The 24,951-nt window shown below is 38.8% G+C and overlaps 1 protein-coding gene across 2 annotated transcripts in view; it reads left to right on the top strand.

Moving 5' to 3' along the window:
* Nucleotides 1-24,951, top strand: part of LOC130908901 (cadherin-18) — a 425,189-nt gene that overhangs the window by 95,891 nt on the left and 304,347 nt on the right. For both annotated transcript variants that reach the window (XM_057824823.1, XM_057824822.1), the window contains one exon: nt 12,342-12,516. The gene's annotated coding sequence lies outside the window, so the exon portion shown is untranslated. The remainder of the gene's footprint in view (nt 1-12,341; nt 12,517-24,951) is intronic.

Genomic DNA, 24,951 nt, shown 5'->3' with positions numbered 1-24,951 from the left:
TAAACTAAGAGGCGTGACAGCTAACCAACATGCTAACCCGAATAGAGTGACGTCTGTCTTATTTACACTTTTTGAAGCAAAAAAATCACACACTAGCCCGGATCATACCACATGGTGGCGGGGTTTTCAATTGTCTTCGACGATTGGCAACCTGCCGGGCAGCTAGTAAGTTACAGCTCGTTCCTCTGCTACGCACAGGAGGGCTCGCCGGGGAAGCAGCTGGAGAGTAACGCCGGACAAACAGGTCGACGTCGGCGGAGCACAATGCTGCTACATGGTCAACACGAATATGGCGTAAAATAATGCTTTACTACATGGCGAAGATGTAAACAGAGAGCGGCGTGCAGTTTTTGTGCAGTTAATATGGCAGGATGTGTCTGAGGAGAACTTTTCTACATTTCCGTCCATGATCAAACGTAAGTTAATACTCCTTTATTTAAAGAAACATTGTAGTGTTTACTTTGTAATTGCTGTTTTCGCGGCCATTTTCAACAAAAAAAATGGCAATTTCTGATGGGGTTGAAAATTTGACAGAACACCGGGCACACAAAGAGAGCAATAAGCAAAGTATAGTGCTCTCCTGGCGGGGGGGGGGGGGGGGGGTGTACGACAAGCCGCTGATCGTCAGCCGAGTGGCATTTTCGGTAGACAGCCCCAAAATGCAAGCCACCCCCGTATTAAAACGTGTCACAATCCCAGTATTTGACATAATACAAAATACGATGTTTACTCACTTCCTCGGAAGTCCAATGGTCCCACAGTAGTAGGGCTTGTTTTGACCAATATCCGCGGCGAACGGGAATCTTTTGAAACTCAAAAAGGCTCACACGCATCTCCCTGGTGCAGCAACAATTTTCTGTAGCTGTTTGGCTGTCTTGATGCAAAAACTAAACGAATTAATCCACAAAATCAGCTGAATCCGCAGTCAATCTGCTCGCTCTAAAGCAATGCTGTATTGTGAGACGCTGAGCCGGTTGTCGTCACATTCACATTCGTCCTAAACCCGAGACTGGAGCCTGAAGTTCCTCATTTTCATGGCACGGGATTCAAAAATTAAATATATAAAACTTCACATACATCCAAGCGGTCCATTTCATTCTACATCTACGTCAAACTTTTTTTTTTTTTTTTGCTGCGCACAGCTATACATTGCTTACAAAAGCACGCTTGAGGATGCAAATCTTGAAGTGAAACTTTCTGAGGTGACTTTATTCATGAATAATTTAGATTATTATTATTTTTTTTTCTCCAAAGTGACTTTCGGGCTAATGTCTGTGCCCGTTTTATAAAGCACTCCCAATTGTTAGGACACAAATCTTGAAGTGAAACTTTCTGAGGTGAGATTTTATTTGCAAATCATTGGAAACAATATACAAACCTAAATCCCGTAACTTTCGGACTATAAGCCGACACTTTTTTTCCCCTCATTTTGAATCCTGCTGCTTATTGTCCAGTGCGTCTTATTTGATTACTTATTGGGTTAATAGGCAACACTTTATTTGACAGTGGTGCCATAAGACTGTAAGATCGTCATAATTATGACATGACACTATCATGGGCATTAGTGAATGCTTATGACGGATGTCATTATGTGTTATCCGGCAATTTATGTCAATAACTCCATTTATGTCCAGCTCGGATCTTTTACATCGATTCAAAAGTGAGATCATTTGCCAGATGACACAAAATGACATTTGTCATTAGCATTCATTAATGCTTATGACAGTGTCATGTCATAATTATGATTTTCTTATGACGGTCTTATGGCGCCACTGTCAAAGTGTTACCACATACTATAACTAGCAATTAATGAAACAACTGGAGCAGTAACTGAAGAGATAATTAGCACAGAACATGATATTTTGATTGTTATCGTTTGTTATTGTTATCTGTAGCGCTGCAATGCATGCACGGAGGCATGTTGGATGACAACATTGTTGACAGCAGAGGGCAGCAGAGGTTAACGGTCTCCCTCAAGGGAGCAGTGATGGCTAAAATAAAGCTTTGCAGCCAATTGGTTCAAAGCTTCATGTTGGTTCATTTGGTGTTACGACAGTCTTATGTGCCGTTGTGAAATAAAGTGTTACCGGTTAGTATCTTTTGGTGTAAATATCCCATAATACAGCGAGGACAGCTGTGGCTTATAGTCCAGCACGGCTTATCTCTGAACAAATGCTGTTTTAGTGTCATACTGTATTTGGTGGGTGGCAACCATAGGCGGAGTTTGACTTTTGGGGCAGGGGGGGCACAACATGTTGATGACCCTGAAACGCAGTGTAAGCAATAAAATTTAACTTTATAGAACATTTATAATAAGTTGACAATGAGGGTTTTTTCCCCCCCCCCATCGTTCTTGAGGGGAATTCTAAATCAAGCTGCTTAGGCAATACTTTTTTGCCAAGTTCGTCATCCACTGAATATGGTACACTGGCCAGTGTCGTGCCAATGTAGTTACCCCAGTCAAAAATTGTATCCCCTGGGCGGAGCCATATGGAGGTAGATTTGTGTCTTTATTATTCAATCAAAAAAAAAAAAAGTTGCTTCAATAAAAAAAATTAAAATTGCTTCAATCAAAAAATATATTTTCAACCCCCAAAAAAAGTTGATTCAATCAAAAAAAAAAAAAAAAAAAACCAATGTTTTTTTTAATTGATTTGTGTTTGGGCCACATTTTGGCACATTAAGTCATTTTTGTCTTTATTATTCAATCAAAAAAATTGGAAAAAAAATTGCTTCGAAAAAATATTTTCAAAAACAAAATTCAATCATACAAAGAACAATTTCAATTAGGGAAAAAGTTTTTGAATGCGAAAAAATATTTGAGATTGAAAATGTTGCATTTGACCACTTAATTTTTCATTGAAAAAGTATTCTTTGATTGAAGCTTTTTTTGTTTGGGCCATATTGTGGGTCGGACATTTGTGTCTAAATCATTTAATCCCCCCCCCAAAAAGTTGCTTTAATAGAAAAAAAAAAATGTATTTTTAATCAAAGAAAATTTTTTGAAAAATAAAATTGCCCTCCCCTAATTTTTTGGGGTGAAAATTATATGCAAAGCAAATGACCGTCTACGTTGCTAGTCACATGATCTGTTTGAAAAATAATTTCGACCCATTATAAAAATATTTTTCTGTTCATTTCATTTATTTTTGTTGCAGTTTTATTGCTTTACTACTTTTATATATATAGGAAAGTCAATTACATGCAATGACACTTTTCGCCCACTGGGGGGGGCTGGCCCCCCTTTAAAATCCGCTTATGGTCGCGACTTATAGCCAGGTGCACCTTACAGTCTGAAAATTACAGTAATCGATTAGCAAAATAGTAACTCTCGTGAAATGTAGACAAAACTATGTCCGTGAAGTTCTCCATTCACTGATGTCATATTTGAATATAGGAAAATCTTAGGTTTTCTCCCCTTTCAATTTTGAATATTTAACAATACATTTTGGGACTCATTGGCTGATGTTGACGCTTTCCGAAACAGGATCTCATTGTGGTGACTTTGACCTTGCGGAGGCTCGTCATCAAAAGTAAAGGAAGTCCCTGCGGCAAAGTCGCTAATGAAGCAAGCGAGGCGAATGCTAATGAAACACCTTTTCGCTTTCACAGAATCTCAAACGACACACCAGCAGCAGCAGAAAGGAGCCATTAGGTATAATTAATGGTATAGAATACTTCTGTTTAAAATCATGAAGTCATACAAAAGTTCTCACAGAGGAACCTCTGAGCGTCGCATAAATGAATTTGTAATAAAGTGAAAGCTTTCATGGCGGTCGTGTCATGGCCAATTATTCGTTTTAACTAAACTAGAACCCTTGAGGAAATCTAGCCATTTTATACTATTAAAAGATATGTTTTCAGAATTTATGACTGAACTTACCTCAGAAAGTTTCATTTTAGGATATTTATCTTCTTGTTTCTTCTGTCCTCATGTGGTTTTGGCTAAGCAAAGCAAATGAAGTGCTAGTCACATGATCAAAAAATTAATTTTGACCCATTAAAATTTTTTTTTTGTTCATTTCAATCATTTTTGTTGTCGTTTTATTGCTTTACAACTTTTATAGACAACATTTTACCAGCAAAGTCTTAATTTTATATTCATATATTGGAAAGTCAAATACATGCAATGACATTTTCGGCCACCGGAGGGTCGTACTTCCACATGTGAGTAAGAGTGGGTTTAATTACTCGGTGGAGTTCATTTCAACAAATTCTGTGCAGTTTGTCAGTTTTTTGTTAGTTTCAGGGCTCCGGAGTGGCTAAGCTAAAGCGAGTCAATGATGCCTGCTTAGCATGCCGATAAAAAAACGACATAAACATATCTAACATAGTCAAATAAATTAAAAATGGAGATCATTTTTCGAAATACCCATGCAGTCAATACAATGTCACACCAGACTGCTGTTAATTATTTCATTCCTCAGGACTTTTTTTTTTTTTTTTTTGATGCCTAACGTGACCACAATGGAATGCTTCGGCCACTCGTGCGCAGTCTGCTGGGGAGTCCCATTCTTTCCCACAAGAAGAAAATAAACTGTGATAAAACCGATGCGATATCACTCCACCCTGTGTGGCTGGACAGCCTGTTCCCTGCAGAGCTGCTGGACTACAAATGTTGCTGTTCATACAACAATTATCGACATGCAATGGTAACTTTTCATAACTTCAGCCTGAAAACTTAACCAACACTGTTGATTGCATGGGTCATCGGTAATTCTCATGCGTGCATATGTTGGTTTTTATTGATATGCTTACATAAGCGGATTTTAAGGGGGGGCCAGGCCCCCTTGGTGGCCGAAAAGTGTCATTGCATGTAAATGACTTTCATTATATTTGTAAAAGTTTTAAAGCAATAAAACTGCAACAAAAATGAATGAAATTACCAAAAAAAAAAAAATTATAATGGGTCAAAATTATTTTTCCAGCACCTTTGGCAATCATGTGCTTTGCATATAACTAAATATACATACAGTATATACAGTGGGGAGAACAAGTATTTGATACACTGCCAATGGGTTTTCCCATTGTGAGTATCAAATACTTGTTCTCCCCACTGTATATATATATATATATATATATATATGAGAAAAAAACGATTTTTTTTCTTTCTAAAGGAAAGAATGAATGGGGCCATGTATCGAGAGATGTTGAGTTAAAATCTTCCATCAGCAAGGGCATTGAAGATGAGACACGGCTGGGTCTTTCAGCATGACAATGATCCCCAAAACACAGCCAGGGCAACAAAGGACTGGCTTCGTAAGAAGCATTTCAAGGTCCTGGAGTGCCCTAGCCAGTCTCCAGATCTCAACCCCATAGAAAATCTGTGGAGGGAGTTGAAAGTCCGTGTTGCCTAATGACAGCCCCAAAACATCACTGCTCTAGAGGACATCTGCATGGAGGAATGGGCCAAAATAGCAGCAACAGTGTGTGAAAAGCTTGTGAAGAGTTACAGAAAACGTTTGGCCTCCGTTATTGCCAACAAAGGGTACATGACAAAGTATTGAGATGAACTTTTGGTATTGACCAAATATTTATTTTCCACCGTGATTTGCAAATAAATTCTTTAAAAATCAAAAATGTGATTTGTTTTTTTCCCCACATTATCTCTCATGGTTAGGTTTACCCAGGTTGACAATTACAGGCCTCTCTAATATTTTCAAGTGGGAGAACTTGCACAATTAGTGGTTGACTAAATACCTATTTGCCCCACTGTGTATATACATTTGTTCTTTTTTAATGTTTCAGTGCCATTAAAGTGATTTGTTGTCATCTATGGCAGCCAATGACTGAATTGAATGAGCATATATTATGCTACCATTCATTGAAATGGCGCGAGGAACGCAAAAGTGCGCTTTATTGTCACAAACAACGTTTTAATCGCTGTTCTAATTTTACAACCTGAGCTCCCCGGCAGCGAACGAGGCTCATGTGACCGAACGGATTCATTTTCCAATCGACGACACAAGCACATTCATAAAATGTTTGTGCTCATCCAACCTAATAACCGGCACAGAGCAAAAGTGCAAACACGGGGAACATCATTTCCTGCAAACGCCGCTTCATCATTTGACTATGTTCAAATTTGCCTTTCTATTTATTTGTATTATTACGTTTCGGGGGACGCCTACGCCGAGAGGGGGAAGATTTGGCAGATTGCCATCTCGCTGGCAGCTTGCTTAGGAAATGAAAACAAAAATGAAGACCAAGATCTGCCACTTGAAAAGACGCCGGGCAGTAAATACCTTCTGTCTTTGTGGACCTTGGAACGCCGGGAAAAGTGGAGCTTTTATTTTCTCCGCAATATGAGCAATTCTGTTTATTTTACCAGCTAGCCGACTTTAAATCAGGACTCTGTCTGCACGGGGCAGAAGCCAATAGATCAAGGAATTCTCAGACAAAAGAATGGCGGAAGGTCTGTTGATTAAAATACCCTAACCGTGCATCGCCGATGCCGGATATTTAAATGCTGGTAATGAAATACGAGGCCGGGAGAGGTCATTTAGACAAGATGGAGGATGGCGAGTAGCAGGGGTGGGCTTCATTAGAGCTAATGAGGATCATCTAATTGTCTCCATGCAATTGACTCCCTGCAGATAATTGACTGATTTGTTGACTTGTTTGACGGAGAAGAGCAGTACTCGGTGAGGGGTGTTGCCGCTGCTGATTGCGATCACGTTGGGGTCACGGAGGCTGCCTACATGTCGGGGTTTTTTGCGTTGTTATTGAGTTTGATAGAGTCAGTGAATGTAAAATGAGATGTGTGGGCTGCAAGACTTCAGATTTTCAAGAGAAATCAGTGTCGACTAGTCTAGACAATCCCTACAGGACGGTAGATCTATACTGCTATATAATTCCTCCCCATACAGGAATGAATGAGTACATAAAGTGATCTAAATCGATATATTTAACTCGTTCCCTGCCGTTGACAGTGGTAGATATCAACACCCTTTTGAACGGGATGGCTGGTGTTGAATGATTAGATTGATTTCACTGCCGTTGTTGGCGACAGATGTCTTATCCAATTTGACTCGATCGCTCCAGACAAAATTGATTCGACGTCTGGCACCATCAAGCAGCCAATGAGTTCAAGCAGGGGTCTCCAAACCAGTCATGGTTTTTGTTCCAACCAATGCAGCACAGACAGTTGAACCAATGAGGTTTCAGCTAAAACAAGCAGCACCTGATTGCACTTGTAAAACACCAGATTTGGTTGAACTCAAATCCTGCACCCATAGTAGGCCTTTGTGGAATAGGTTTGAGACTTCAGTGTCGTGGTTTTGGGTTGGTTCTGTGCCGTAGTGTGTCTTGTCCATGTGATTACCCACTGATTTCACCTGTTTTGGCGTGCTCCTTGTGTGTTGACCAATCCGCTGCCTCTTGTATCACCCACCTGTTCCACATTTGACTTTGTTGGAATTTGACCTTTTATAAAAAACTGTCGAACTTACGCCAGCCAGGCCGCCGGAGCTACGCTAGCACAATTCCAACAACGCGGACCGGCACAACCCCACCAACCCAGCCAAAAGACCATACACTACGCGTTCACCTTAGTTTTAACCCCTTGTACTGACTCTATTTTAAAAGCTAAAAAAAAAAGGCTTCGAAACACAAGTTGACAATTTATTCCAAGTCAACAGCATTCAGAAAGCAAGGCAAAAACAGAGAATAGACCCAGATGAATAGGAAGGCTTCACTCAGGGTCAACAATTAACTCATTTGCTCCCAAAAACGTATAAATACGTTCTATTTTTAATTGTTTTAGTGTCCCAAAACAAAAACGTATTTATACGTCTTTTACGTTTTTTGACAAGCGGCATCTCTAGTAAGCCTGTCGCAATAACAAATTTTGGTGTGCGATAATTATTCTCATAAATTATCGCGATATGCGATATATTGCGCCCCCCCCCTCAATTTTTTAAAAACCAATTTACAATAACACAGTGAGAATACAGTATATATTAATAGATCAAGTATACCCATTTAAACGCGATAAAAATTTACTCTTAAATTCAAAAATACTTTTTAAGAAATCACAACTAAAAACAATAGACCATGCCTCTTAAGTAAAAGACAACAATATTGATACCGCACAGAAACACAGAATAAATAAAATGTGTTTAAAAAATAAAATAAAAAATTGCACTTAATAACTTAAGCATTTAGGCAAATGAAAACTTTTCCCGTCATAGCTTCTGCAATGGTGTTCCATAGGGATGCAACAATACGGTTAAGTCACGGTTCGGTACGATTTTTGATACGGGGGACACGATTTTCGATCCGATTCAATACATTTAATTCACTGTAAAAAAAAAAAATAAAAATAAAAAAAATTTTTTTTTTTTTTTTTTTTTTTTTGCTAACGAGCAAAAATTAAATTGCCCTCATATAAACATGCATTTTAGTGCATTATATTTATGTGCTTACTTCTTACGGATCTGAAAAAAAATTGTATAAAAGTGCTGAGAACAATCTTTACTGTTTGTAAAGTGAGGCAGGGCACACTGTTGATTGCTACAGCTCTCTTAGCAGCTAGGTTTACTACATGAGCAAGACATCCTATTTGTGGTCCAAATAATGAAAAAAAATAAATAAATAATTTTTTAAAATTGTGGTGCGAATCCATCTGTGTGACGTACTGAATTAATAATATTTGCAACATTATCTATAGTCACTGGTATGGATTGATTTGGCCTTCTTAACTTCCATTCAGTCATGACAGTTTAGAATTTATCGATGTAGTATATGGACTACGTGTCCCATAATCACTCTGGGCTCACGTAGCCAATGGCATGGGATGTACATCTAGTTTACTATTTCATGATATCTAGTGTGTGCGCGCATTAAAAAAGTTAGCAAGCGCCGCTGAAATCACGTCTGCTCATTACTACACAACACCGGCATATGACAATCAACTTTCATAAACAGGACAGGTTTGAAGCACAGCGCTCTTAATTTCATTCAGCTCTTCGTTGTCAAAGCGAGGTTGTTCGTAGCAACAAAGTCGGTAACAATGTTTTGGCGGACTTCGTTGTAAATATCCGGCGTTGTGCTGAAAAATAGCCGCCCTGTGTGAAATGTCACTCCTGACGGGAGCGCCCACATGTTAACAACACCGGCGCGCCGTAGATGGTCCGCAGTCACTCCGGAGCACTGACATGGCCGGTAGACGTTGAACAATAGGATATAATGGGAAAGATTGGCTCCGGCGCTAGTTTTTGCCGGACCTGGAACGAAGATGCATTTTGCGCAGTTGGTAACAAGGAATCCGAACTTTAACAGCACGTCTGCCGCTCGCGCGCGTGCACGTGAGGCGATAAATCGCAGCGAAAAAATCTTTTTTTATTTAACGTGCGATAAATGGAATTATTGCATATTGCGACAGGCTTAATCTCTAGGTTCTGTTGCACCTAAACTGCAATGCACAATGCTCAAAACTCATTTTAAAGCAATAAAACTGGCCACTGGAGGGCAGTAGCGCATTTTGTAAGAACTCATCTCGGGCCAAGAAAGCAAGTGAAGAAAAATAGTCAGGAAACGGAAGTTGCAGGGATCTTGTGAAGACGCGTGAGAATTTGAGAAAAATGTGGAGAACGATCGGGAAAAAAAGGGAAACGGCACTGGAGGAGTGTTTTGAAAAGAAAACGAAACCATCGTCAAAGAAGGATTCATAAAAATCTATCTTGATGAGACGGACGGTGACTGCCACAACAGCGTCAGGTTCCACACACGTTCTGTGTAGCTCATGTTGCGTTACTCCTGAGCCCAGGGTTGAAACCAACAATGAAGATGATGAAAAAAGTGAGACCGATCTTGATCCGGACTCATCAGATTACTGGGAGCCACCTCATTCAACAGAGCAGCCGATCGCATTCCCCATTGTTATGTGCGCAAATAGTTCAACAGTTCAATAGTTATGTGTAAATAAATTGTTACTTTGCGATCAAAGCTCTGTTTGTATTGTTGTTTGTTATTTTGTAGAATGAAAATATTATTCAGATGTTTGGGATGTAACTAAAGCAAGAAATAGCTGTGTATAAGTCAAAGTTTGAAATGTATGCTTTCACAAAAAGCTCAATTTCTGTTTTTTACTCAGAAATTGGAAAATTGCTCAAACTAAGCTATTTTCTAATGCTGATTTCTAAATGATGGAAAAAGATATGAACTATTTTTCTGCTGAAAGAAGAGAGTCTAATTTTTCTTTTGGTGGGTTCCATGTTTATATAGCAATTGAACAGAATTTTCTGTGGGCCTCGCAAAATCAGTCAAAATCCAGTAAAACGGCCGGGCGCGAAGGGCCTTGCTCCGGTGAAAATGGCTGGGAGTGAATGAGTTAACAGTTAAAAAAAATATTCCTGAGAAAATGACAGCGGCTAGCCAACAAATCCGGTCTTTTGAAAGAGTTTGTGAGGCGGGCTGTGGGACGGAAAAGGGTGTGTTCAGGCATTGTTTAGGATAATTGGCGGTTGCAGATTGGGCAGGAGAGTGCGTGAATCTTGTCAGGGTGACGAGAGTTGAGAGTTGATTTTGCCAGCCTCAGCGCCACGTGAGTGCTTAGAATCCAACAGGTTCCTCCGTTATTAGATGTTCCTTGTGGGAGGAGAGGATGTCCTTCCATTTTTCTGGACTGTCCATTGTTGGTTACCAGAAGAGCTAATGATGAGATTTGGTGGTCCAGACGTGAGCTTGCAGTTGAAATGTCTTGGCCATCCCCTGCTTGTCTTGCTCTGTCAGCGTCAATCTCGCTCAGTCAGCTGCATGACGCGAACGTTGGGTCTCCGAGTCAGCACGGTTCACAGGTCTGCTTCCGTAGTCAACAGGCATCCTCCTATAGTCCTGTTGCCTTGGCGCTGCAAATTGTAATCACTCCAACCCCAACCACTCATACTTCAAATACAGCGGGGCAAATAAGTATTTAGTCAACCACTCATTGTGCAAGTTCTCCCAATTGAAAATATTAGGCCTTTAATTGTCAACATGGGTAAACCTCAACCATGAGAATGTGGAAAAAAAAAACAGAAAATTACATTGTTTAGTTTTTAAAGAATTTATTTGCAAATCATGGTGGAAAATAAGTATTTGGTCAATAACAAAAGTTCATCTCAATACTTTGTTATGTACCCTTTGTTGGCAATAACTGAGGCCAAATGTTTTCTGTAACTCTTCACAAGCTTTTCACAAACTTTTGTTGGTATTTTGGCCCATTCCTCCATGCAGATCTCCTCTAGAGCAGTGATGTTTTGGGGCTGTCGTTGGGCAACACTGACTTTCAACTCCCTCCACAGTTTTTGTATGGGGTTGAGACTGGCTAGGCCACTCCAGGACCTTGAAATGCTTCTTACGAAGAATGTCTTCCATTTTCTAATAATTGCTCCCACAGTTGATTTCTTTATACCAAGTGTTTAACCTATTGCAGATTCAATCTTCCCAGCCTGTTGCAGGTCTACAATTTTGTCTCTGGTGTCCTTCGACAGCCCTTTGGTCTTTGCCATAGTGGAGTTTGGAGTGTGACTGACTGAAGTTGTGGACAGGTGTCTTTTATACCAATGAGTTAAAGCAGGTGCCATTAATACAGGTAACGAGTGGAGCCTCGTTAGACCTCGTTAGAAGAAGTTAGACCTATTTGACAGCCAGAAATCTTGCTTGTTTGTGGGTGACTAAATACTTATTTTCCACTCTAATTTGGAAATTCTTTAAAAATCAAACAATGGGATTTTCTGTTTTTTTTTTTCCACATTCTGTCTCTCATGGTTGATGTTTACCCATGTTGACAATTACAGGCCTCTCTAATATTTTCAAGTGGGAGAACTTGCACAATTTGTGGTTGACTAAATACTTGTTTGCCCCACTGTATATTCTGCTTATTTTCGTAAAGTATGATTTAAATGGTTTTTATTTTGTTTGGGTGTGTTAAAGTAATTCAAATAGAAAATACAGGTAAAGATACAATTTACTTCAAAATGTAATGGAGCCCACTCTTGCTATCAGTAGCACAATTTGTGAATGGTCACTCCAGTCTCTTGCTGTCAATGGCGGCCAATTAAAACTTGTTCATTCGTTATACTTTCTATATTCAAGACATGATTATCACCATCAGAATGTTATGACTCACCACCGAACAGTCTGGAAAAAATATAATTTGAGTGGTTAATTGTACCACTTTGATTTTTCAATGGCATAAAATTTGTCGCATTTGATGGTTTTAAGTGTTTCTTGAAATAGCCACCCCAAGATTGTCATCATTTGATATCCTTGGTTGTTCTGGTTTCAGCTAGCTTTTTTGCCATTTAGTATTAAACCGATTTAATATTTTACCGACTCGATTGTTTTGACTTTTGCAGGAGCAGGTGGGCGCAAAATAAAGCCACACACAGCACATATTCCATTCAGCGCGGGACTGAAAGCGAGCCGATTGTACGCCGAGTTGCCAGATGACAAAAAGTGATGGATGAAGTCTGCAGGCTTGTTTTTGCGGGTTTGTTTCACAAACTGCAGTGCAGAGTCACTACGCACACGGTAAGTTGATTTTTTTCCCTGTGTATTAAATTTGGCTCTGCTTCCAAAACGATGTCATCAGAACAGTTTGCGAAATTAGACGATTACCTGTAACATGAATTCAGGTTATCGGAGATGAAAATGAAAATATGATACTCGAATTGTGATTTAAAATGCTAATTTCAATCCCAGTTGCTTGTGAGGAAATGATTTTCTCAATTTTAGCTATTTTTCAATTTTGTAGTTTTTGCATTTTCTTATCAATACATTTTTTAAAAATTTACTTATGTATTCCTCCAGTGAATTACGTATATGTGGTATAATGATAGCTATTACACTATGTTGTTACTATGTTATTACTATGTAATTGTTTACATGAATGCAGTGTTGTTTTCGTCAATGATGACGATAATGAATATATTTGGTCAACGAACAATTTTTTCCTGAAGATGACGTCACGATGACGCGCTAAAAACCTGTCTTGGGAGACTAAAACATAACGAGAAGGATGGCAGTTGTCGTCTGACGAGATGACAACGAGATGAAAATTCGCCATAGTTTCCGCCTTAAGTTCACAATGTGTGATATTTCTTATAGTATGTGTAAGTAGCACACATCTTAGCAGTGTTTGGTCGTGCCACTCATGTGACGTGTTGCACCTACCCCCCACCCACCACACTTGCGCATGTGCCCATTTAAGGCTCCTTTTGTGAAACACATTTCAAGTGCTGCTTGGTAAGTTTTGTTTTCTTATCTTGGCTATGTCATGTTGCTTTAGCCGAAGTGATCCTCACACACTAAACTAACTTGCAGCGTTAGCATAGCGTTCGCCTTAGCATTTCGTGAGGTGAGTTTTCTTTTCTTTTCATGGCTATGCCATGTTGCTTTAGCCCTTAAAGTGTCTGTGACACGAAAAAGCATGTTTATTTCATAATACACGCGGTATTTTATGCCCCTGAATGATATGGGCCGCTTGGATGTGTGTGGAAGCGATCGCTATTTTTATTTAGTTTTTTTAATCCCGCGCCATGAAAATGAGTGACTTCCGGCTTTGGTCTTGCATTGAGGAGGAGGGCGCTGTGACGTGTACGGTAGAAGACGTCCTCTTCACGCTACAGTGTACTGTTGTGTATGAGGACGAAGGATTCAGCTGATTTTGCGGATTAATACGTTTATTTTTCGCATCACGCCAGCCAAACGGCTGCAGAAAAATCATTCTGTATGAGGGAGAGGCGTATGCGCCTTTTTGGAGTTTCAAAAGGTTCCCATTCACCGTGGATATTTACTGTGGGACCATTGGACTTACGAGGAAGTGAGTAAACATCTTGTTTTGTATTATGTCAAATACGAATGCAGCGATTACAAAGTAAACACTACAAACTTCCTTTAAATGAAGGACTACTTACGTTTGATCATTGATAGGCATGTAAAAAGCTCTCATTAATGCTCATTAGCAGCAGCACATTAGCTGCACAACAACTCCAGCCACCCTCCTCCGGGGAACGAACTGTAAATTGCTCTCCGCCGGGCGGTTTGCCGATCCGCGAAGACAGTCGTCAACCGGGTCGTCATGTCAAATAATCCAGGATAGTTATGTGTGATTTTCCGCTTCGAAGACTTTGAAACATCACTCTGTTCGGGTTAGCATGTCGGCTAGCTGTCACGCCTTCTGGTTTGTTTACATTCTCCGAAGCCGGGGAAGGGAAATGACATATGTCCGATTTAGGTGTCATAAAATATCGTTCGGGAGGTGCGACAGTAAAGGTGAATTCGACAGTTTTGACCATTATGGAGTAATTTTGCCATGTCGTCCTGAATAAATGCATTTTTATTATTTCATATTCCATTCAGCACAAGACTGTTATTTGTCATGACCATGCCATTTATTTAGCAATTGGGGAAAATACTTGGATAAAAAGAATATCCTGTAAAAATATTGAAGTAAAGAGACAGAAACAATGACATTTTGCCGCTCTCTTCGTCGCGTTTTCCTCGTTGTGAATAGTTCCCCCTCGACGGGCTGACTGGTCCTTCTCAAGCCATTTATATAGCTATTGGGGAAAAATACTTGGATAAAAAGAATATCCTGTAAAAATATTGGAGTAGAGAGACTGAAACAATGACATTTTGCGGCTCTCTTCGTCGCGTTTTCCTCGTTCTAAGTAATTTCCCCTCAATGGGCTGAATAGTAAAACCGATGAGCCCAGTCTACCGCTGACGTCATCCACCTGTTGGGGACGCTAAAGCCCTATAATGGTAGGCGTGGCTAACCGGCAGATTAAAAGACTAATTTCTCGTCATCTGCGCTTTGCTAAATTGTTGTATATAGTCGAATCGTCTCAAAATATGATTCTAATTCACATAATAATGCCATTTAAGACTTTTTTTCTCGTGTCATGTGCTCTTTAAAGGTCTGCCCTGAGTGATCATCACACACTAAACCAGTACTTCTCAAATAGTGGGGCCCGCCCCCCCAGGGAGGCGCATGTGACCTCGGGGAACATGTTTTTTTTTTTTTTTTTTTTTTTGCCATACTCGAATAACGTGTACTTGCACATCCACTCAGTGGGTGGCAGTGGCGCTTGCATTTTCAGAGTGCGCACAGTATTTCTGAAGTAAGCAAGAGCACGTGCAGTATTTTCCCTTTTGACTTTGACTTTTAATGCAGTGGGCGATGAGGAAAGACAACTGTTTACTGTGTCCAAAAATGATTATAGCGGACAGTCGGAAGCCAGATCAATTAAGACGCCACTTAAAGACATTAGACTTCAGTCTCATTGATAAGCCGCTTGATTGTTTTTCAGCGAAAACGTGCCAAATATTGCCAACAATCGTCCCGCTTTGTCAGTGTTATATCAGTCAACCAGTAAGCACTGTTAGCATGCTCAGTGCAAAATAACCCCACACCATTGCAAAGGAAGGGATACTGTGAACAGCGAAAATAAAAACTGTCCTTCTGTCCAAAGACCCTTTTTTTCCCCCCTTCTCTTCAGCTTTGTTTTTTTCAGTCAATTTTTTTGGCATATTGTCCTCATGACTTAATGTTTCTAATCAATTTGAATTTGTTGTTATTTACTGATTTTATTACATTTAATTTTTCAGTATCAAATGGTCAAAAATGTACCTTGAGTGAATTTTTATAGTTTGGATATCTTTTTTTAATTCAAGCAAATTGATGCACGTTAAGTTTTTTTCTGTTGTCTTTTTTTTTTTTTTTTTTTTAATTCAAGCAAATTGATGCACGTTAAGTTTTTTTCTGTTACAAACAAAACAGTGCTAATAAAGTTATACTTTATTATAATTTGATCTACGCTACTTTTTTTCTTTAATATAAAAAAAAAGGACACAATGTTAGGCAGAGGCGTACTTATAATAGCAATATTATAGACAAATGATACTGTTTACAGTGGCAGCAGAGAGTTTGGGGGGGGCGCGAAACATTTACGTCTTCCTTGGGGGGAGGTAACAGAAAATAATTGAGAAGCACTGCACTAAAGTAACTCGCAGCGCTAGCATAGCGTTCGCGTTAGCATTAGCATTTCGCGCGGTGACTTGAATGTCTTCTTAAACTCTTGGGAAACTTTACACACAGATCGTGGCGTCCAGGTAAGTTTAATCAATTGCAAACACGTAATGTGCTGCTTTCTTGCTGAGTGTGAATTGGCATCATGAAAATCCTATAATGTCCTTGTAGACTCTACAATTATGTGCTCGTGTGTCAATGTTCATTCAGAATTGTTGGAAACCTTTTATTCATTTATTCATGGTCTAAAACCTTTGAAGTTTATCGACGAAAACATTTTGAGAATTGTCGACTAAAACAAGACGAAATTTGAGTTTTCCTTGACAACTAGACAAAGACCAACACATTTTGAAATGACTAAATGAACAATTCAAATAGAGTGGAAGTCTACTAGAGACAAAATCCAATTCTAACGCAAATTAGAGCTATTATGGTATCCGTAATTATCAATGAAATCTAAACACGTAAGCGTTCGACTTCCCTGTATTTACCTGACAATAATAACGAATACCACCGAAAGTAATTAAATCAAAACGTCAAACAGGATCAGTCTATTCACAGGCAAATCATCAAAATGAATAATAATAATCCAAGCGGTTCACACACTTGGCTGTTCCTTGCCAGATGTTGATTAAAATATTCATCATCTTAATTCAATTTGAGATCTGCAGGTGACAGTGGAGCAGTTGGCGGCTAAATAAAACAGCGGCAGTGATTTTACAATAAAAAAATGCATTTTGAAGGGGAAGTAATTTGTATCAAAATGTATTTTTGTTCAATTTGGGTTCAGATTGAGTTTGCAAGATGGTAGGTTTATATCAGCCCTAATTGTACACGGTAATACATTGTGACAGTTTTGTGTCTCTACAACATTAGGTTTCCTATTTCTCTTTCCTGTTTGTTTTACTGTGTTTAAAGTGGCACGAGGTAACTTTCCAACCTTTATAAAATATTTTCATAAGATTTGTGAAGACATTTTGACTGAAAACTAGTTGAATGAAAACTTTTATGTCTTGAGAGGGTCTGTATTGCTTTCACCGATACTAAGTAACTTTGAGGAGGGTGGCAGGAATCCGGCCCACCCAAAAAACTACAAATGTGCTGCCTGCTTTACAGCATACGTCACTTCCCTTAGCCACAACTTGATTCATACTTTATTACTATTCATCCTACACACAGCCACTGGAAACAGAAATGTTGTTTAATCCATCTGCAGGCGACTCGGAGAGTGATTTTTGATTGATTGATGATTTTACGACACTGTGCGGGTGTGCACTGGTTCTAATGGGAAACGCAGTCTTCCTTATCCTTACCAAAACACTACTGCTTTTGTCCACCGGCGTCGCTAAAATCAACCAAAACTGAAAGGTTACATTGTTTTGCCTGAAAGTAATTTATATTTAATTTGTGTTTTGTCATATTTAAATTAGGGCTGTCAAAATTATCGCGGTAACGGGCGGTAATTAATTTTTTAAGTTAATTAATCACGGTAAAATATTTGACGCAATTAACGCACGCCCCGCTCAGACTAAAATAACAGTAGTGTAATGTCCGCTTGTTACTTGTTTTATGGTGTTTGGCGCCCTCTGCTGGCGTTTGGGTCCAACTGATTTTATGGGTTAGTACCATGAGTGAACATGGTATAATTGACTTCAACAATGGCGAGCTACTAGTTTATTTTTTTATTTAAATTTTTACAAATTTTAATAAAACGAAAACATTAAGAGGGGTTTTAATATAACATTTCTATAACTTGTACTAACATTTATCCTTTAAGAACTACAAGTCTTTCTATCCATGGATCGCTTTAAGAGAATGTTGATCATGTTAATGCCATCTTGTTGATTTATTGTGATAATAAACAAATACAGTACTTATGTACCGTTTGTTGAATGTATATATTGTCTTGTGTCTCATCTTTCCATTCCAACAATAATTCACAGGAAAATATGGCATATTTTATAGATGGTTTGAATTGCGATTAATTACGATTAATTAATTTTTAAGCTGTAATTAACTCGATTAAAAATTTTAATCGTTTGACAACCCTAATTTAAATCTTTTGCCAAAAGTCTTTTGTTGTCTTATCGGACAATATTTTTTCAGATTTTTTTTAGTCACGTTTCAGTGATTACAAATTCATTCAAATTTGTTATTTTATTGATTTATTAACATTTGTAATAAACGGGGGGAAAAACTGTAAATATTCATCTTTTGTTTTTGCTGATTTTTTTTTTTCTTTAAAGAAATTAAAAGGAAACGTTCTTTGTTTTTTTCTTGAAGGGACAAAAATAGTAACATTTAATGATTTTATTTTTTTTTTTTTTCAGTTGAAGAAATGTATATTCTTTAAATGAAAGAGTGAGGACTTCAGAAATGTTTGTTTCAATTTCATTTTAGAAACAAAACGGAATAGATGCATATGATTTGCTTTCGCGGGCCACACAAAATGAAGTAGCAGACAGAGTCTGGCCCCCAGGCCTTGTGTTTGACATGGTTGGTGTAAAAATGTTAAAATGATGACACTGACTGTTAAAGGGAACCTCGAACTTAGACTTGTAGGCTCTAATATGCCACCATTGTTCTTTTTTACTAAAATGTTATGAGGAACACATGTAACATTGCCATTGACTTAAAATTCTATAATATTTACTACATGTTTTGACCTACGGAGGGCGCCATGTTTTAAGCGTGCAATGGACACTCGGGGTGATGAGGTAGACTGTTACTGTCACTCAACGAATACTACCGGGTAACTGCAATTCCTTCTACGCGGCGAGACTTCCAACACATACGCTCATCTGTTAAAAGTGCCGAGTACTTACTATTTGTGTTTTTATTGAGTCTTTTATTACCTTTGCATTACCTCAAAATACTTTTTGCATGTGTTTCTCTCTCATACTTTTAAGCATTGTGATTTCTTGTGGTAGCTTTAAAGCAGATTGTTGATCTGTTGACCAAATTAGTCAGGTAGCATATTTAAACTACCCTTATTTGATATTATTATGTATTTTCTTTAGCTATCTTTAGTATGTTCTGTCTGTATTTATCTAAACAAAGCAAGCTGAAAGCGCACGGTAGTACTTTGGGTGTCAAATTCGCCTATTGTAGGACTTGCTACTCTGGTCACGTCTCATCTCATCCCGTCTTTCCTGTTCATTTTGCTTTTGATGCTTGTTTTGTGAAATATCGACAGTGCTGTAATGCTCATTAATGTTCCTCTTAGGTTCAAATTGAAAGGGTTGAACAGATGACATATTTATGTCGCTAAAGTCATACTCTGGAAGCCCGGTAGCTTAACCATGTGACGTCACCGCCCTGCGACGTCAATAAAAATGGCAACCTACTAATTAAATTAATTTTACAAATTGAATAAAAACTAGGGTTGTTCCGATCATGTTTTTTTGCTCCCGATCCGATCCCGATCGTTTTAGTTTGAGTATCTGCCGATCCTGATATTTCCCGATCCGATTGCTTTTTTTTTTTTGCTCCCGATTCAATTCCAATCATTCCCGATAATTTTTCCCGATCATATACATTTTGGCAATGCATTAAGAAAAAAAATGAATAAAACTCGGACGGATATATACATTCAACATACAGTACATAAGTACTGTATTTGTTTATTATGACAATAAATCCTCAAGATGGCATTTACATTATTAACATTCTTTGAGAGGGATCCACGGATAGAAAGACTTGTAATTCTTAAAGGATAAATGTGACTTTGTATATTGTGACTAAATATTGTCATCTAGTGTATTTGTTGAGCTTTCAGTATATGATACTGTAGCCATTTAACTTCTGCCCAAATGCATGATGGGAAGTGCAACCATGACTGTGCGTCGTGGTACCAATTGATATATCTTCTCTGCGTTGGGAAATAACATAGGGTGTTAAGAAAAAGATCATCCCCACATTGCTTCCCACGATTATTCTAATCGTTGGGAGAGTGATTGTAAGGCTTTAGCCATTTAAAAAAAAGGCTCCAAAGGCTGGCAAAATTCACTCTACTCATTTTACACTGCCTTTTAGCTCTATTTACTGTATGGGTAAAATGCCGCCATTATAGATTGAACGCGACAATGCGTGAGTGGGTCGTGCAGCGCATGCGTTAATTGCGTCAAATACAGTAACGTGATAAATGTAAAAAATATTCATTCTCGCCGTTAATGCGATAAATTTGATAACCCTAACTTAAGCTTAAATTAAAGACTCTGGAAGAGTGTAACACATTATGTCTGTAACGTTAAATACAATTAGAAAACGATTTAATTAAAAAAATATATACATTTAAAAAAGGCATGTCCGATATTTTTTTGCCGATTCCGATACTTTGAAAATGACGTGATCGGACCCGATCGAATAAAAACGAAAACATCAAGAGGGGTTTCAATATCAAATTATTTTAACTCAATAACGTTTCTCTTTTAAGAACTACAAGTATTTCTATCCGTGGATCCCTTTAAAAAGCAAAAACTAAAAAAATAAACGTGAAGCTAACCAGCTAAGTAGCTAATACTACGCCAAAGGGTCGTTGGCGAAATTGTAACGAGCGACCGTGATGCTTCAATTTGACCCCTACAGTAAAACTTTAATCTGTAACGCGTCCTCCATCCGGCCGGTAAAATGTTTAGCTGCCGCTCGCCACACTCTGGGCGGCGTTTTTATTTATTTAGTTTTCTTTATTGTATCCACCGGAGAGCCTTTATTAGCATCTCCATCTCGCCGCGCTGGGCTCGCGCTCCTTTGTCATTGTAATCTTTACCCCTGGCAACACTACTTAGTTTTCTGCTCCACTCCCACACGGTTTGTGTGTTGTTGTGTTTGGACCAACAAGACGAGGCGGGTCACCCGAGGAGATATTCTCATTCCGATGACTAGCCACTGGCCTGTTCTCGCTCTAATGCTCGATACGAGGAGGATTCATTTGCAAATCATCGTTTTTAATTTAGCCCCTGTTTGTGTGGAATAGACTCTGGAAGATTCAAAGTAGTGTTGCACCATCACCACGACTGCTATCTTACTTTAGTGCCATAACAGTACCGCAGAGGCGATTGCTCTAAGACTGCAAGGCAAACTCAGCTTCCCCCAAAATGTCGAAAAAATTAGCGATCAAATGTATACTGTTGTGTGTACATGTCATTGACTAAATATGCGCTACAACGCGCTTATTTTTTTTTCAGAATTAGCTTCTAATCGCCGGTTATGATGCTGCTTGCTTTTCATTCATTCGCACAGCTTCACCGTCCTTTGAGTAATCTAATTAATTACTTTTTTCATCTTGGCAACGCTGTTACTAGAGATGTCGGGTCCGATCACGTCATTTTCAAAGTATCGGAATCGGTAAAAAAATATCGGACATGCCTTTTTTTAATATATTTATATTTTTTAATTAAATCATTTCCTAATTGTATTTCACGTTACAGACATAATGTGTTACACTCTTCCAGTGTCTTTAGTTTAAGCTTAAGGTAGGGTTATCAAATTTATCGTGTTAACGGCAAGAATTAATATATTTTTTACATTTATCACGTTACAATATTTAACGCAATTAACGCATGCGCTGCATGACCCACTCACGCATTGTCGCGTTCGATCTATAACGGCGCCGTTTTACCCATAGAGTATATAGAGCTAAAAGGCAGCGTATAATGAGCAGAGTGAATTTTGGCAGTCTTTGGAACCTTTTTTTAAATGGCAAAAGCCTTACAATCCCTCTCCCAATGATTAGAATAATCGTGGGAAGCAATGTGGGGAAGAAAGATAGTAGTTGATCTTTTTCTTAACACCCTATGTCAGACATGTCCAAAGTCCGGCCCGGGGGCCAAATGGGGCCCGTGGTCAAATTTCATCCGGCCCCCAGCCTCTGTCATAAAATCAATCACGCCTGGCCCGCACACAGACTTAATAAATTGGTCAGCAGTACTGCTACGAGCATATGAAGTAGCTTACACACTAAATGCTGCTCCTCATTTACCCACTAAAAGTCAGCAGCACTCTAAGCAACATTACCCCGTGTGACCCTTCCAATTACTTCCAATTTTCTAAAATGGCGACAATCAACAAGAAAAAGAAAGTTGACTGCGACAGCCGACGCTTCTAGGATAGGTGGAAATTGGACTATTTCTTCACTAAAATACGTAACTACTGTGTCTGCCTCATTTGCAAAGAGACAGTCGCTGTTTTTAAAGAGTTCAATGTGAGGCGATATTACCAAACAAGGCACGCTGGCATGTACGACAAGATAACAGGGAAGATACCCAGCGAGAAATTGAAGCAACTTGTAGCTAGTTTAATTTCACAGCACCAGTATTTCGCAAGAGCCCGAGAGTCGAAAGAGAACGCCACAAAGGCTAGTTGCGAGACTGTTAAAATTATTAGTTATTAAAAAAAAAAAAAAAAAAAAAAAAAAAAAAAAGCATATGTGACACACAGAATGGCTTGCTAAAATTTGCTTAAATATATTCTGTGTAAAGGACATCAGCCAAGGTCGGCCCCCTCACATTTTTACCACAGCAAATCTGGCCCCCTTTGCAAAAAGTTTGGACACCCTATGTTATTTCCCAACGCAGAGAAGATATATCAATTGGTACCACGACGCACAGTCATGGTTGCACTTCCCATCATGCATTTGGGCAGACGTTAAATGGCTACAGTGTCATTTACTGAAAGCTCAACAAATACACTAGATGGCAATATTTAGTCACAATATACAAAGTCACATTTATCCTTTAAGAATTACAAGTCTTTCTATCCGTGGATCCCTCTCACAGAAAGAATGTTAATAATGTAAATGCCATCTTGAGGATTTATTGTCATAATAAACAAATACAGTACTTATGTACTGTATGTTGAATGTATATATTCGTCCGAGTTTTATTCATTTTTTTCTTAATGCATTGCCAACATGTATATGATCGGGAAAAATAATAGGGAATGATTGGAATTGAATCGGGAGCAAAAAAAAAAAAAGCAATCGGATCGGGAAATATCGGGATCGGCAGATACTCAAACTAAAACGATCGGGATCGGATCGGGAGCAAAAAACATGATCGGAACAACCCTAGCCGTTACCCTTACTGAGGCGGGAAAGGCGTGCGTTGATAGGCGTTACGATGTTGGTTAGGAGTGGGAACCTCTTGGTACCTCACGATACGATACGATTTGCGATGCAAAGCTCACGATAACGATGATCTGACGATACGATTATCGATACATTGGTCAGAAAATCCTTCTAGGATATTTTACAAACAACTAATAAACAGAAAAACAAACTTCTGCTGTGGAATGAGTTTATCATTAGTAGACGTCCAATCCATCTTTTATCTTTTCCATATTTTAATTATTTTCATCTACTTATGTATTCCCCCAATGCTTTTTCATGTAGATTTGTTCCACATATCTTCGTGACTCACATTTAAACATGTCAACATGTCAAATATGACATTTATCACACTAAAACGTGAAACCTAATCCAAATGCACGCATATGTAAAGCCTGAGTCATCACATTCAAGAAACATCTCTGAAAATAAGCAGACACCTGAAGGAAGAAAGATAAAAAAAATAAATAAAAAAATAAAAAACGTTCTCCCTTTCCGTGAAACTCTGGTCGGATTTTGGGACTATCCCAAAATTTTCGTCCCTTGAGCGAATCGTGATTTTCTTCTTCCCTTGCCTTTTCTTGTGGGAAGTAACTAAAAAAACAGGAAGAACAAGGACAAGGAAAGCTCCTCCAGATACTGAAACATATGGAAGCCAACAGAAAAAAAACGCGGCTCCTTTGAGCCCTTCGCCGTCATGTTTATATAATAGACGCTCGCGCCACGCGATTCTTTTGCTCTCATCTGAAAACATAGACGTTTGTACGCCTTTTAGGATCAATGAGAGGCTCTTATCCAGCCCCGGCGCTCATTTGCATAGTCCACACGTACGCACGCCGGCTGCTAAAAATATGAATACAAACAATATCTTTGGCTTCCAAAGGACCACACGCTTCTAGCAAAAGACGTCTCGCCTGTGGCTTATTGACAAGTGTGTTAATTAGGCTCCGTACCGTTAGCATGTGCCATGTTTACATCCCGCGTATTGGTTTTTTTTTTTGCTTCTTCTTGGAGCGGGAAGCTGGCAGTAAATATATATTCAAAAAATAGGCACGGAATGCTTTGAATTTGGGTGAGGAAAAAATATATTTTTTAAATCAAGGCTTGACATCAGTCGGCGGGGACGACAGATGGCAAACGTGAGATTTGCTCCGGCGTGGAGCGGCGATGTGACGGATATTTAAAAGGGGGAGCTGTTAATCTGCCTCGAGGCGGTCTCGGAAGCAGCTTCAAGGGGGAAATGAGGGGGGAAAAAATAGTCGACTAAAGCTAGGCTAGCCAGGCTTAACAAGCAAAAATACAGACTGCTAAAACTTTCATATTTGTTACTTGCAAAAACAACATCGTTAGTTCCATTTATTTAAATTTCACATGAGATTACCTGCTGTCATTGACTTGTATAGATGTCCAAGTCATTTGTTGTGGAAGGGTTGCCAGCAATAGCCAACAGTGGTAGTGACCAGTGTTGTTACTAACGGTGTTAGAATATAACAGCGTTAATAACTATTATTTTTGTCAGTAGTGAGTAATTAATTACCGTAATTCTCTGACTATAAGGTGCACCTGACTATAAGCCGCCGCCCACCATATTTGACACGAAAACATTTGTTCATCGATAAGCCTCACTGGACTATAAACCGCAGCTGTCCTGACTGTATTATGGGATATTTACTAGAGATGTCCCGATCGATCGGGTCCGATCACGTCATTTTCAAAGTATTGTAATCGGCAAAAAAATATCAGCCTTGCCTTTTTTTTAATATATATATATATTTTTTTATTAATAATAATAATTAATAATAATATGTTACACTCATCCAGAGTCTTT

Source organism: Corythoichthys intestinalis, chromosome 20 (assembly GCF_030265065.1).
Source record: "Corythoichthys intestinalis isolate RoL2023-P3 chromosome 20, ASM3026506v1, whole genome shotgun sequence".
Taxonomy (NCBI): Eukaryota; Metazoa; Chordata; class Actinopteri; order Syngnathiformes; family Syngnathidae; genus Corythoichthys; species Corythoichthys intestinalis.
Note: the sequence above shows the minus strand (reverse complement) of the source record. Positions and strands in the feature narration are given on the sequence as shown.